The sequence below is a fragment of the Ornithorhynchus anatinus genome, chromosome 5 (assembly GCF_004115215.2).
Source record: "Ornithorhynchus anatinus isolate Pmale09 chromosome 5, mOrnAna1.pri.v4, whole genome shotgun sequence".
NCBI lineage: Eukaryota > Metazoa > Chordata > Mammalia > Monotremata > Ornithorhynchidae > Ornithorhynchus > Ornithorhynchus anatinus.
In genome coordinates, this window is record NC_041732.1 from 47,400,065 (window position 1) to 47,415,284 (window position 15,220).

The following is a 15,220-nucleotide window of genomic DNA, read 5'->3' on the forward strand; positions in this document are numbered from 1 at the left end:
TATTATTATAGCTCACCCTTACACAGAGGTGTTCATGGGAGGATTTCCATGACCCATCAGGAAACTCTCTACTCTCCAGTCTCCAACCCCTTGCTCATGCCATTTCCCCTACCTGGAACTCTCTCCCTCCCCACATCTGCCCAAAACAAAACTCTCTGCATTTTCCAGCTCTCCTGAAATCCCATCTCTCCAAGTAGGCTTCCCCATTTAATTTCCAGCAGCTTGAGTCACCCCAACAGCCCCACTTTAAACAACTGTATTGTTGGATCCATAGTTGCCCCAATACTCCACTTAGAACTAACGTATTTTTATCCATCAGTTTTTAATCTAAGGGCTCAACTTTTATCTGTTCATAACAATTTTCGTACTTAAGTGCTTACTCCCCTCTCAGGATGGCACCTGGAGAGTTTCCAGTACTCTACCAGTCTCAGCTACAGGAGAGAGAGTCAAGCAGAGGCCTATCCATTCCATTTCTAGTTTGGGCAGTGGCTAGCGAGTGGAAGGCAATCTGCTACAAGTCAAAACTCACCCGTGCTGGCCAGCAGCGGTATGGGAGGGAGTTGAGGGTGGAGACTCAAGCTTCCTGTGCGGAAGAAGGCAGTGGTAAACCACTTTCATATTTTTACCAAGAGAACTCTCTGGATACACTACCACAATGATTGCAGATGGAGGTGGGGCATTCTGGGAGAGATGTGTCCATGGACTCACTATGGGTCGGAGACAACTCAGCAGCATAAGACAAGTGCTCACTATGTGGCAAGCATTGTATTAAATGCTAGGCTAGACATAAGATAACCAGGTTAGACCCAGAACCTGTCCCATATGGGGCTCACAGTCAAAGTAGGAGGGAGTATGATTTAATCCCAGGTTGACAGATGAGGAAACTAAGGCACAGTGAAGTTCACTAATTTGCTCAAAGTCACAGAGCAGACACGTGGTGGAGCTGGGATTGGAACCCAGGCCCTCTGACTCTCAGTCCCAAGTCCTTTTTACTAGGCCACACTGCTTCTCTTCCCAATTATTAATCTATTTCATTCTACCCTATTCTAGCTGTTGCCAGTAACCTTGCTCTCCATCTTGCCCCTATTGATTAGGGTTAATTTGTGTCTGCTGGTCTCCCTGTTCCATTGTAAATTCCTTGATGGTAGGAAAAATGTATTTTGCCACTGGAGTTCTTTTTATCAAGAAAACTCTATGGATACGCTACCAGAATGATTGCAGATGGAGAGCGGGGCGTTCTGGGAGAGATGTGTCCGTGACGTCGCTATGGGTCAGAAACGACCCGATGGCATTAGACAAGACAAGTTCTTCTGGGGCTCTAGAAGTCTGGTTGAGAGGAAGAGAAATAGTGGTAGACAAACTGCATCCTCTCCCACCCAGTTCAAGAGGAGGTGAAATTACACATAATAAGTGATTTCTAGGGAAGTACACGGGCCAAGAATGGGACAACTAGGTGAGGCTGAAGCCCTGAATTTTGAGAGGTCCCAGACGGAGTCCCAGAATTTTGAAGTGGCGGTCGCCTCTCTCCATAATGTGGGAAAGACAGTACAGCTGTAAGATACTTGGCAGCAACTGCCGATTTCATGGATTGGCAAAGCCAGACTCAGTGTCCCAGAAAAGCTTGGGTTTGGAAGCCATTCCTTTGACTGCTAAGGCATAGGATAGTGTGTCTTCTTCCTGTTTCTTCTGCAGGATCCCCTGGCAGTATTCACTGGCACTGAAAGTCCTAGCATTCTGGCCAGCAGAGTGTCAGGGGTGGACCCCACTAAGGTGATTAAATACTCCATGTCACTATAGAGAAATGTACCTTTTTGAAGAGTCCATAGGGAAGGGGCCTTACTAAGATGTGGCAGATGTATGTTAGAATTCGGAGGAGGCAAAGAGTCCCAGGCTATCAGAAGTGGAGGAGCTCTGTGTTTATCCAACCTGATCCCGATTACTGGAAGCTTCCCTAATAACACTCTCTGTTCACTTCAAGCACCACAGAGAGGGGCTGATCCCCAGCACCCATAGAAGAAAAGGCTTTTCAGGAAATAATCGATCATATTATTGCCAGAAATTTAGATTTTTAAAAATCGTCTACTCGTGACTGAATCCTCTACTCAGAAATTTTAGAATGAATGTCTGAGTCCTTAGGGCACTTGGCAAACTTCTGAGCCCTTGGTACTATGTGATCTAAATTGTGAAAATTGCATCTGATAACCTGTCTTGTTGATCACAGGGCTTGAGGTCACCTTGTCATTCCCCCTACCTCTAGGCATAACTGCACCTAAAGGACCCTCAGAGGTTGCTGCCTACCCTTCTCTTAAAAAGCACCTGAGAAGGAGTCAGCTCTCAAGTTAAACCGTAAAGGAGACAGAAAATCATAATTCAGGGGCAGCTTTTCTCTAAAAGCTGGTTTGAAGTGGCCCATCATTCGGCACACTCCTGGGATTATTTTTCATCTTGAGGGACAGTTCTTCCAAAACAACCTAGAGGAAATGAAAGCACTGGGAAGAGGCACCTAATTTCCCCCTAAATAGGAAATGAAATTTCAGGTCTCTCCCAAGTTTGATTTGCTCGCCAACTCTCCTCAGGGCATTTTCTCTATTTACCTGATAATCTGAGGGAAGCAGTGGAAAGAGCACTGAACTGGGAGTCAGGAGATCTGGATTCTAGTTCCACCTCTGTCCCTTGACTCAGCCATTTAATGTTTCCTGTGCCTTAGTTTCCTCATCTGTAAAGCTGGTAATATGATACCTGCTCTCTCTACCTCTTAGACTCTGAGCCCCATGTGGGATAGAGACTGTGTCTAATTTGATTATCCTGTGTCTTTCCCATTGCTTAGCATCTAGTCAGTACTTAAATAATATTATAATTGGGATATTTATTATCTGGGCAAACTGAAACTTGATAGTGAAGTCCAGATATTTCAACTGGGGGAAATTTAAACAGCACAGAAAGGCTGGTTGTAACATGTATTGATGGTGACTGATCCCCAGATTGCAAATGAAGTGGTAAATTCCTTTTTCTGTCAATTCAGGTCAAAGTGAAAGGAAAGAATGAGGAGTTGCAAAGAGTCACTGTTCCCTTCTGAGTCAGGGCCCCTTTTTATTGCTAGGGCCCAGGGAAAGCTGTTGCTTCCCCTGCTTTTCTTTCAAATGGTGCCTGAAAAAAGAAGTCTTCTCCTTTGATTACTTCCCCCAGTTTTCTTTGACTCCTAATCCCTTCTATTCCATGTTGGCTTCATCATGCCTTTCTCCTTTTCTTTGTATCCTTCCTCCAACTATTCTCATTCCTTATAGTCTAAGTGTTTTGAAATGTATCAAAATATACTTGTCTTCTGTGTGACCTCGGGTAAGTCACTTAACTGCCTCAGTTTCCTCCTCTGTAGAATGAGAATTAAGACTGTGAGCCCCATGTGGAACAGGGACTGTGTCCAACCTGATTAGCTTGAATCTATAGCAATTTAACACAATGCCTGTCACACAGTGAGAGCTTAACAAATACCACAGTTGTCATTATACATGGTTTCCTTTCCAGGCCCATTGCCTGACTTGTTTCTTCTTTCGAAGATTGAAAAAACATTTATGAAAGTTTCTTGTTCGATATTATTGCTGTTTTCTATCCTCTTATATGCAGTCAGCTTCTCTTCCATAATCGGTATCTTTCCTTTCAAGGCCTTTCTCACACTCTCTTATTCCAGTATGGCCTAGTTGAATGATCACTGGGCTAGCAGTCAGGAAACCAGGATTCTAGTCCCACCTTCACTGCTGGGTGACCTGGGATAAGTCACTCAATTTATCTGTGCCTCAGTTTCCTCTTCTGTAAAAGGAGGATAAAATACTTGTTCTCTCTCCAGCCTAGACAATGAGTCCCATGTAGGACAGAGACTGTGTGATCTGATTCTCTGGTATCCCCCTCGGGGCTTAGCACAGTCCTTGACCCATAGTAGATGCCTAATGAATTTCATCATTATAACTGCCACAGAGGCCATAGAAAATGGACAAACTGAGGATCAGTGGAGGTGAATTACAGAGATTGCCTCCCAACTCAGCCTGGGCATTGCCAACCCGATTCATCCAGCTCTTTTGAAATCCTAAAAGGGGGCCATAATACCATTCTACACTTCCACCGATTAAGCTTTCTTTTCCCTGGCTCCCTCTTCCTTCTGTGTCATCTCTGCACTTGGATCTATGACCTTTGGGCTTTTGGTATTTGCCCCATCCTCAACCCCATAGCACTATGTACATATCTATAAATTATATATTATAAATGATTTATATTGATGTCGGTCTCCCCCTCTAGACTGTAAGCTCACTGTGGGCAGGGAATTTGTATACCAACTCCCAGGCTCTGCACTCAGTAAGTACCATTGATTGATTGATTCTGCTAATTCCCTTGTCCTCTATTTGGCACTTTCTGATCCATTCCACTCCCTTGCACACAATCATTGAAAAGCCCTTTCCTCTTAGCCATCTCTAATCTTGTCCGCATTTCATACTAGAGACTAAGGGGGTTTGAGGACATACAGCAAAAGCTATCTATTCATTGCCTTTAGGTTCCTCATCAGAGTTCAGACCTGCTCTGAGACAGAAGCCAAAATGCCCATCTCAGTACTTGCTTCAACTTCTCTGGATGGAATCAGAAGTACAGAAGTAACCATGTAAAAACTATGGTGAGATAGTTTTAGTCAAATCCACAAGTGGCAAAATCATTCTTCATTTGGAAAATATTTCTGACCCATCACGTTTCCAAAAAAGGTTGGTTTCTTTATTAGTGAGAATCATTATTATTTTTAATCAATTGCATTTAGTTAGGGCTTACTTATGTGCAGAGCTTTTGCAAAGGATGCAAAATCAAGTGCAGAAATAAGTGGGAGAAAAGGAAATGAGGGCTTACTCAGGGAAGGCCTCTTGTAAGAGTGAGTCAGTTGGCATTAGAGGATCAAAGTGCAGGCTGGGTTGTAGTAGGAAACCAGAGAGGTGAGGAGGGAGGGGCAAGCTGATTGAGTGCTTTAAAGCCAATGGGGCGGAGTTTCTGTGTGGTGAAGAAGAATAATGACGGTATTTGTTAAATCCTTACTATGTGCCAAGCACTGTTCTAAGTGCTGGGGTAGATACAAGGTAATCAGGTTGTCCCTTGTGGGGCTCACAGTCTTAAATTCCATTTTACAGATGAGGAAACTGAAGCACAAAGAAGTTAAGCGGCTTGCCCAAGGTCACACAGCCGACTAGTAGTGGAGCCGGATTAGGACCCACGACCTCTGACTCCCAAGCCCATGCTCTTTCCACTAAGCCATGGCAACCACTAGAGGTTCTTGATGAGTGGGGAAACAATGGCCTGAATGCTTTTGTAGAAAAATGATCCGGTTCAAGGTTGTCGAGCTTGTGCCAACTGGCAAATGCCTCATGACTGGCCTCTGTCTGCTTCTGAACTCTGCACTGATGTTTGCCTGCTACCACCAGCCTGCCTAAGTGCTGGAGGAGGACAGGAGGATCCCTAGGAAGACAGCAGGTGGAGGATAAGGTTGAGGGTGGGCAAAGCCCAAATGCTTCTTGACAAACTGGCATTCAGATTGTGGCCAGGTTCTAAGGGAGGACACTGGAACGAGAACCTGAAAGAATTGATTGTTTGGTTCCCCTGGTGTTATTACTGTCTCTATGGTTCCTTCCCCCATGAATTTGGTTCAGACTTGGGCTAAAAATAGAACACTTCCACTGGAAAAATATTCTCAAAAATGTACTTACTCATGCACGCTTAACCACTTTGGGGTTCCAAAATAGTTGGTTATATCAGCCCAGAGTCTCTTAGGCTTAAGCCTTTTCTGTATTATCCTGCTTGTGGCCCACAGCAAGGCAAAACCATTCTCCTCCCCCAACTTAGGCAGATCTAGATGGATAAAGCTACAGCGAGACATCGGCCACTCTTGGCCCTGTTGTGTCACCAGGGAGGTATAGCTACTTCCCCTAGGCATCGCAGTGTATTCACCATCATTATAAGTAAGTGTTGAGAGGCTGCTGGGTGAGGAGAGCACGGCATGACTTTAAACATAATCAGGCCTCATCGCTGCAGGGTTGGGATTGAGGAACGAGGATCGTGTCGGAACTGATTTTTGTCTCTCTACCCATAAGTCTAACCCACACACCTCACCACCGAGATGGGAGGTTTTGAAAAAGTCAGAGGTGGTGGAAAGACTGCTGGGGTTATGCCATCAGTGGGGAAGGTTTCTGAATCTCATATGGTGGACAGGCTTGGAAGGAATCCTGAAATATAGTTGGCTATCAGAAATAGCGTAGATCACGGAGCTTTCCCAGCAACTGCCTGCTGGTCTTGGTGCACTTGGGCTGTAAATGGGTTTTGTGCCTAAAATTATTTTTGTTTATTGCAAGGAATACCCCCCGCCTACCCACTTGCTTGTTGCACCCAATGCTCCAGTGGGTACATGATGGGCTGGGGCAAAGGGATGAAAATAGCCTGCATAAACCACTCACACTATATTCCTTCATGCAGGATCTCAGGCCTGAATTCTTCTTGGCTGGACCAAGACTCGCCTGCATTTACATGAGGTGACCATTCATCTATTTTCTACTGATAGTCCAGATTTTAGTAAGCCAATAAGGATAAGGCCTTGGATGTCTGTATGTTCACTATTTTTATTTTCAGTGCCCAGCCTTCCTCCACCCCGGCTCTGACTGCAGAGCCCTATAGCTTAGAAGCAGAGTCAGTGTTCAGAAGGAAATGGGGAGGGCAGGCAAAGGCTGTGAAGCAGGTGGGGTGGTCCTCTGGAGAAAGGCTCTGGATTTGGGTGGGCAAAACATGGGAGGCAAGAAGAGGGCCAGGGGATTGACCATCAGCCTGGGAGTCAGGAGACCTGGGCAGCATGGCTCAGTGGAAAGAGCCCAGGTTTGGGAGTCAGAGGTCGTGGGTTTGAATCCCGGCTCTGCCACTTGTCAGCTGTGTGGCTGTGGGCAAGTCACTTCACTTCTCTAGGCTTCAGTTATCTCATCTGTAAAATGGGGATTAAGACTGTGAACCTTACGTGGGACAACCTGATTACCTTGTACCACCCTCCCCCAGCGCGTACAACAGGGCTCTGCACATAGTAAAAGCTTATCAAATATCAACATTATTATTATTATCTGTCACTTGCCTCCAATGTGACCTTGGGCAAGTCACTTAAACTTCTCGGTGTCTCAGTTTCCTCATCTGCAAGATGGGGATATATTTTATATTAATTCACTCTCTCTTTTAGTCTGTGAACCCCTTGTGGGACAGGGACTTGACTCAGATGATTGTATTTTATCTACCCCCAGGGCTTAGCACGGTACTTGGAACATAGTGAGAATGTAACAAATACCATCATTATTTTGCAAAATGTTGCAGAAAATGGCATGTCGTGCTGCATGAGGACCATCACTGATCAGTTTGTTTAAAGTGGGAGGGCGACTCCATTATCATCATCATCACAGGCTACTCCATTGCAGAACACAGTGCTTGGAACAGAGTTAGAACTCAGTAAATATCATATTTAACTAACCAGGGAAAGGGAAAAAGAACAGTCTCAAGAGATAAAAGAAGAGGTCTGGGTTCCATTCTCCTCTGTCGTCCCTCTATGTCAAAAATAGGGTGTTAGCAAAAGGGAGAGAGACCTGTTTTGTGGAGTAAGGCAGCTCGGGACCTTAGCTACCCTAAAAAAATTTCCTGCAGCAGCCAGTTCCTCCCCTCCATGTGCCCTTTGTCTTTGTTATTTGAGCTCTTGGGGGATGGCGGGAATTCTGCTCCCTTTCTTTAGGGGACTGTAGGCGAGCTAGGACAAACAATGAATTGTCTGAGGCTCTAATTAAAACAGGAGAAAACTGCCTGGCCGGGAGGTGAAAAGCAACAATGGAATCGATCAGGTCTATTTTTCAGCATTGCTCAGAACCTAGAAGGGGAAAAAAAGGGGAGGGGGGGAGGGGCTGTGAAAAGTGGAAAGCTCCCCCTGTAAGGCTGGGGGATGGGAATGCTTTTTAGAGATGGATTAGGGGCAGCTCACCCCTTTCATTCATTCAATCGTATTTTTTGAGCGCTTACTGTGTGCAGAGTCTAAGCGCTGTAACACTACTGTGTCACTGTCTAAGCGCTTGGAGGGTCCAATTCGGCCACAGATAGAGATCATCCCGGCCCAACAACGGGCTCACAGTCCAAACGGGGGAAACAGACAACAAACCAACTCGGTAAGCATCAATACCATCAAAATAAATAGAATCATAGATATCTTCTATGATCGGGAGGCCAATCTATCCTCAAACCACAACCCCCAGGGCACAAGGAAAGATGGGATTGTGGTTTGAGGACACAGAGCTGATTAGGGGGAGGGTGTCCCTCTCTCCTGCCTCCATCCGGCATCCCTGGCCACCCACAATAATTATTATTATTATTACCATAAAAATAAGTTGAATCATAGATATCTACACATCATTATGATTGGGAGGCCGCTGTCAACCCCCAAGGGACAAGGAAAGATGGGATTGTGGTTTGAGGACACAGTGCTGATTAGAGGGAAGGTGTCCCTCTCCCCTGCCTCCATCCGGCATCCCTGGCCACACACAATAATTATTATTATTATTACCATCAAAATAAGTTGAATCATAGATATCTACACATCATTATGATTGGGAGGCCACTGTCAACCCCCAGGGGACGAGGAAAGATGGGATTGTGCTTTGAGGACACAGTGCTGATTAGGGGGAGGGTGTCCCTCTCCCCTGCCTCCATCCGGCCACCCTGGCCACACACAATAATAATAACAATGTTGGTATTTGTTAAGCCTTTACTAGGTGCAGAGCACTGTTCTAAGCGCTGGGGTCATCAGGTTGTCCCACGTGAGGCTCACGGTTAATCTCCATTTTACAGATGAGGGAACTGAGGCACAGAGAAGTGAAGTGACTTGCCCAATAGAGCCCGATCCCGGTTTGGGGGTGAGTAGGGAATGGGGAGGATCCGTGTGGTCCCTTTAAACAACAGTTCCTGCCGCATGGGCCACGTGAAACGCCTTTCTGGTCGCCCGCCTCTTCCCCATTGGCTGTGGCGACGTGGGCCAATTTCGCAACACAATCCCCCTCCCTCTGCATCCTTGTCCTTCCGCCACGAAACATAGTCCCCAAAGTGGCTGCCCCTCGCCCCTAATCCCAGGGACCCAACCCCTCATTTCCCCATCCCAGGAGGGAGTCTAGGAGGGGGGGGGGGCTTCGGGGAGGACAGGGGGAGTCTCCGGGGGGCGAGGGGTGTGGCCAAAGGGGGTGGGCAGGCGGAGGGATCCGAGCGGTGCTGCGGCGGAGGGATCACCTTGAGCCTGCAGGAGCTGGAGCTGGCAGAGGACTGGTCATTCTAGCTGGGAGCGGTTGATCGTCGTGAACCTGGTGGAGGTAAGACCGTTCCGCTTCCTCCTCTTTCCTCCAACCCCGCTGAGAGCTTAGAGCCATTCGTGCACTCAATCGATCGTATTTACTGAGCGCTTACTGTGTGCTAAGCGTTTGGGAGAGGGCAATTCTGCAACAGAGACAAGCCCGAGTCCTGCCTCCGGCCTCCATCAGCCCGTTAGAGAAAACGCTCGCTGAGCAGCGAGCAAACACGGGGGGGATGGAAAGGGAGGCAGGTGTTCCCAGCCCGCACATCCTCCCCCCTACCCCCCCTTTTTCTAAAAATAGTATTTGTTAAGCGCTTACTATGTGCCAAACAGTGCTCTAAACGCTGGGGTAGATGCAATTCCTGCCCCGAGACCGGGCAGTTTCTCACTTTCCTAGCTGCAGGAGTAGAGGCCCTGCTACCTCCGAGGTCGTCCGGATTGGGGAGCCCGGAGCCCAAGATGGATATCTTTCCCCCGCCCAAATATTTTCCAGGCTCCAAACGTCCCCCCCCCCCCCCCATCTTCCCCAGGTAACTGGGCTGTACCGACGTAATCCCCACCTCCCACGGCAGCCCCGGTGATGACACTAAAAGGGGAGCATCTTTTTTTTGGTTACTGGTAGTTAAGCGTTTACTATGTGCTAGGCACTGTACTTAACGCTGGGGTAGTTGCAAGCTGATCAGGTTGGGTATAGTCCGGGTCCCACTTGGGGCTCACGGCTTGAGCCCCCACTTTGCAGATGAATTAACCGAAACACAGTGAAGTGACTCGCCCAAGGTCACACAGTGGACAAGTGGCGCAGCGGGGATTAGAACCCAGGACCTTCAGCGGCCTGGCCTCTGCCGCTTCTCACGATGCTCCTCTGCACCAATCCTTGCTGGTGTCCACTCAGGACTCTGCCCCACCTCCACACATTTCACACCTGGGGCGGAGAAGCTCGAGGGCAACGGACCCTAAATCGAACTCGACCCCATCATCCCCGGGTAGGATTCCTGCAGCCTGTCAGTCCATCCTACTGACTCACTCCCTATTAGGACACCGTCCCCTTCCCCCCCCCCAAAATTCGGTTTGGAAAGATTTCAGCTGGATACTGGGCCTTCTTCCTCAGGCTTATATCCTCAATATAGCCCTGCAGCCATTGAAGAGATTGGCACTGAATCCTGAAACAAGAAGCCCAGGGAGGGGCAAGGTGGGGAGATTTTGCCCAAGTCCGAGGTTGGGAAAGTGACTCTATGAAAAGCCAAGCCTTAAAGAAAAAAGTAAAAATGGAACTGAATTCAAATAACTTTCCAGTGTCTATGTAAATGATAGTACAGGAGATGGGTGGGTGCCTTCCTAACCCCTATTTGTTTGGCCTAGGAATTCAGGACTTTTTGGAAGATTAGGTAGTGTAGATGATTACATAATTGCTTCCCGGCAGAGTGAAAAGGAAGGGAAAATTTTCCGCCCCAGTTTTTGGTCTTAATTTCCTGTATTGTTTAGGCCTTAGATCTCAGTGGGCCACGCATCCTACTAATGAATTTAAATAGAATTGCTGGCCGTGTTTTACAGTAAAAATTTTAGTCCGAGTTGGGCTTGGTTTGGCAGGGAGGTGGTCTTCTAAAGCCGAGTTTGAAGATCTTCTTTCCCCTCTCCTCACCCCCTCCCCAAGATGCCCAGAGGATTCCTAGTGGCAGGCAATGGAGATTTGCTTGAGTTCATGGTGTAACTCGGTCAGACATCTCTTTGCAGCAGAGATGCACGTAGCTCCCTGGTGATAGGGCTGAATGGTACTCGCTGCCGTAGGCTCAGATTTGCTGTCTCTCCCAAGCTGCAGCCTGCGCAGAGAAAGGGCAAGTGAATGACAAACGAGTAATCTCTCCTTGAGAGAGGTGAAGCTGGATTTCAGTTGTCAGAGTAAATTCGCAGCTCTTTGAGTGTGCTCAAGCCCTTCACCAGACTAACTGCCCTTGGCATTTTTCCTTTGAGGTGGTACATTTTCCTCCTCTGGTGCATTGCACACGTGCGCTGCGCTTTTGATGCTGAAATCTAATAATGCGTCATTTTTTTAAGACTAGGAAGCTTGGAGGAAAAAACTCTGCACAGATTAACTCCAGTACAATTAGGTACAATAGGGATGTTTTACATCAGCAAAGGAGAATGAGACATTATGCCTTAAATTTTAGTTATTTCTTGCAGGTTTCAGAGTGATACAAGATTTAGCTGATTCATTATCTATTTAAATTTAGACTAAATCCATAAGGAAATACCTAAAGCATTCACATTTTTCAAGTCCACCATCTGCAGATATTTAAAATGCACCTATCTGCAGCTGAGGGGAAATCTGAGTTTTATCTTATTTAGTTTTCTGATTTTGCTCTTTGGTGCTGGGAAGTGACTCTCACCGGCTCTAACTTATGTTCCCTTGCTAAGAGAGTAAGCTTACATGGGGAAAGAGAGTAAGCTAACCTGGGGAATTGTCCAATACCATTACTCCAACTGGCTCCTTTTAAGGGTGGGCAGCTGCTTGGAATGAACAGGACTTGGTTGGTGGTCTCTAAGAAAGTAGTGTGGCCTACTGGAAAGAGCACGGGCCTGGAATCAGAGGACCTGGATTCTAATGTGGTTCTGCCAGTTGCTTGCTGTGTGACCTTGGGCAAATTACTTCTCTGTCCCCCAGTTTCCTCACCTGTGAGCCCCATGTGAGACAGGAACTGTGTTCAGCCTAATTAACTTGTTCTTATCCCACTGCTTAGAACAGTATTCCACACATAAGTGCTTAACATATACCATAAAAAATGGATTGCAGAGAATAACTACAGCTTCATTTGCAGGGGCCATACAAGTAGCCATTCTTTCGTCCCCGACACGTGATCATACTGGTCTGCTATTCTGGAAAAAGAAGGAAGGGAATCACTGCAGAGTTAATTAACTCTTTGAGTCTCCTTAGACGTTGTACAAATCCACCGGTGTCATAAACTGTAATTTCTCCCCAGCCACTTAGCAGAGTTTTATTAAAAGTTTAATGGGAACTGGGTGGATATAAAGGAGTGGGGAGAGGGACAAAGCTCTGGTTTCAAGGGCTGAGGTTCTACTGCTAGAAGGAGCCCCAAGAGCTCCTTTAGATATGAATTTAGAGCAAATAGCCTACTGCTGCCTCCATCTGGCCAATCACACTATTAGGAATATGAGCTTGCCTCTGACTGCATCACAGTTCCAACTGTTGAGGCAGTGGAAATTTTACCCAGAAAACTGAATAACAGATTGAAAAGGGTGTGTAGGAAGGGTGACTCATCCAAGATTGGATTCATGGAGATATAAACTGGGAGGAGAAAATAGTTTTAGGTGAGTGGAGGAATTTCTCTGGGATTAACTCAACACTCGCTTTTTTCCCCCCTTTTCCTCTCCAGTAAGTATGGGTGTAGGCCAGCAGCCCTCCCTCCTGATTCTTCCCCTCACCCCCCAAACAAAAAGTCCACCCAGCTGTGCCAATGGAAACTTCTGTTCAGGGCTTCAGTATGCTTGCATCCCAGTGGGTTCAGTTGGTAGGGCCAAGAAAGTGTAAATGGCCCTGAGTGATTGAGGATTAAGGCAATAGCTGGGCTGGTGTGTCAGGTAACTGCTGTTATTTCAAACTTTCACTAGCTTTACAGTAGGCCAGTAATGTCTGACTCTGTTCCTGAAGTTACTTGATACCACTGTCCGTACAATTTTAAGTTCATTTTGTTTAAGGGACAGACTACAGTCCACCAGAGTTGCCTCAATATTATGGGACCAAGAAGATACAGAGCAGCTTGGAACTCTGGACCATTGGGCTGGGGGAAAGGACTTGCAACATCCAGCCCTCCTCTACTCCCTAGCCTTTTCCACATCACCCTCAGTGATTTTTGAGGCAGAGATTTAACCTATTTGCGTTTACTTGTTTGAAGTTGCCAGCTTCCCATATTGCTCCTCTATACATTCCTTGATATATTCCCCTTGATACATTTCCCATTATTGGCTACCACTTTGATTTTTCAGGACATTGAACAGACTGTGCCTTTGTAGATCTTGTCCATCACCTTCCCTTCAATCACTCACTTTGGGTGTGAAGAGAGGGAGAAGAATGATTGAAGTCCTGGGAGGTAACACAACCTAGTGGAAAGGGACACCTGGGTTCTAGCCCCAGCTTCTCCACTTGCCTGTTATGAGACCTTGAGCAAGTCACTTAATATCTGTGTTCCAGAGTTCCCTGAGCTGTAAAATGGGGATAAAATAACTGTTCTTCCTTCCTCTTTCAGACTTTGGGATGGGGGTTATGTCCCATCTGAGTATCTCATATCTTTCCTGGAGTTGGCACAGTGCTGGACACCTAAGGGCTTAATAATACATAACCATAATCATTAATATCAATATGGATGTTCTTTTCAACCCCTCCCATTCCCAGTATAGGGCACTGCACCATACTTGTCAGTTTTCTGTTGCATTAGATAGAAGTATTATTGCCCAAGTTAGTTTTGGGAACAAAATATTTCCTAGTTTAACCGAGTTATGGTGATCTATGTGCTGCAACTGGTGCCTTAGCAAACACTTCAGCTATGTACTGGTAACTTAAGCTAGTGATCACTGTATCTGCTTTAGGAACTCTTGGCATTAAGCAAGAGTCACAGGGGAAAGCAGTATAGCTCTGTTTAAGACACAAGTATTGAGAAACTAATAAAGGAAATGAGAAAGCAGATAGGCCACAACCAAGGAAGTGAAAAAAGTTATGTAGAATTTGCATTGCAACACTTATAATGTCTTTTTTAAATTTTCATCTGAAAACAAGCTAAGGAAGTGACTTAGCTCAATGACAAAGACTAAATGGGGAGAAAGTTACTCATTTTCCAAGTTCTAGCTGTATTTTGAATCAATCCAGGTTTACTGAAATGAAGAGCTCTGTCACACTGGCATTTTAGTTTTGACTTCACAGCATGTTCTAGGTAAAGACTACTACTGTTGTATTTTTTTTAAATTAAGAAGTAAATTTCCCCATTTGTAGAATAAATTAAAATAACTCCCTGAATCATTCTTGAACGGGGGGCGTCATTTAAGCATAGAGAGCTGGAGGTTCTCATGCGGTATTTTGGAAGAAATAGTTCAGACTTATAAAGTGCTTACTCCCTAGGGATCTCAGTATTCTTCTAAGAAGAAAAGAATCACTTTTGTACATGTCTTTCACTTATGTATTATATATTATAAATTATTTTTTCATATTAATGTCCATCTCCCACTCTAGACTGTAAGCTTGTTATGGGCAGGGAACACATCTACTTCTGCTGTATCGTTCTCTCCCAAGCACTTAGTAGAGTGCTCTGCACATAGTGAGTACTCAATAAATGCCACTGATTGAAGGAACTGATATAATTTGGCTTTTCATGGAGCAGGAAATCAATGACATAAAATGGGAATGGTTAGGATTGTGGTTTTATAGCCAGGTTTATCTTGGTTTCTGCTTCATTCAGAGCTAATTAAGATCTAGACTTTAGACTTCAGCATCAAGAATGATTATTTGTGCACTGATGTAAGAGGAAGCTGATTAAGCCTTTCAGAATTAAAGCAATGACCTGTTGTTCCCCTCTTCCAGGTAAAGCAGGCTTATTTGATTTTTTTTTAACATTGTAAATGAAGCCTTAATGAGGCTGAAATATAAGGTAACTTGAATTAGGTGAAGTCTTACCATTGAAGAATGAAAACAAATCAGTTCAGTGAGTCCAATTTCATGAAGCCGTGGGGATATAAAGGCATTTACAGATTATACCATGCCCTGTAACAGCCTCCAAGCCTCTAGGTCTCTGACGACAGGCAGCCTCTCTCTCCCTAGCGGGAATCAGGAATGAATGGCGTTTTCAG

At 45.7% G+C, this 15,220-nt stretch overlaps 1 protein-coding gene and 1 non-coding gene across 3 annotated transcripts in view; both read left to right on the plus strand.

Moving 5' to 3' along the window:
• The first annotated feature begins 381 nt into the window (after window positions 1-381).
• LOC114812337 lies at window positions 382-519 on the plus strand. The gene has a single exon (XR_003759993.1). It is a non-coding gene; the product is annotated as a small nucleolar RNA SNORA7 (small nucleolar RNA).
• Window positions 520-9,285: 8,766 nt separating this feature from the next.
• The window catches only part of PKM (pyruvate kinase M1/2), a 42,981-nt gene continuing 37,046 nt past the window's right edge, over window positions 9,286-15,220 (plus strand). For both annotated transcript variants that reach the window (XM_029064866.2, XM_029064867.2), the window contains exon 1: window positions 9,286-9,389. The gene's annotated coding sequence lies outside the window, so the exon portion shown is untranslated. The remainder of the gene's footprint in view (window positions 9,390-15,220) is intronic.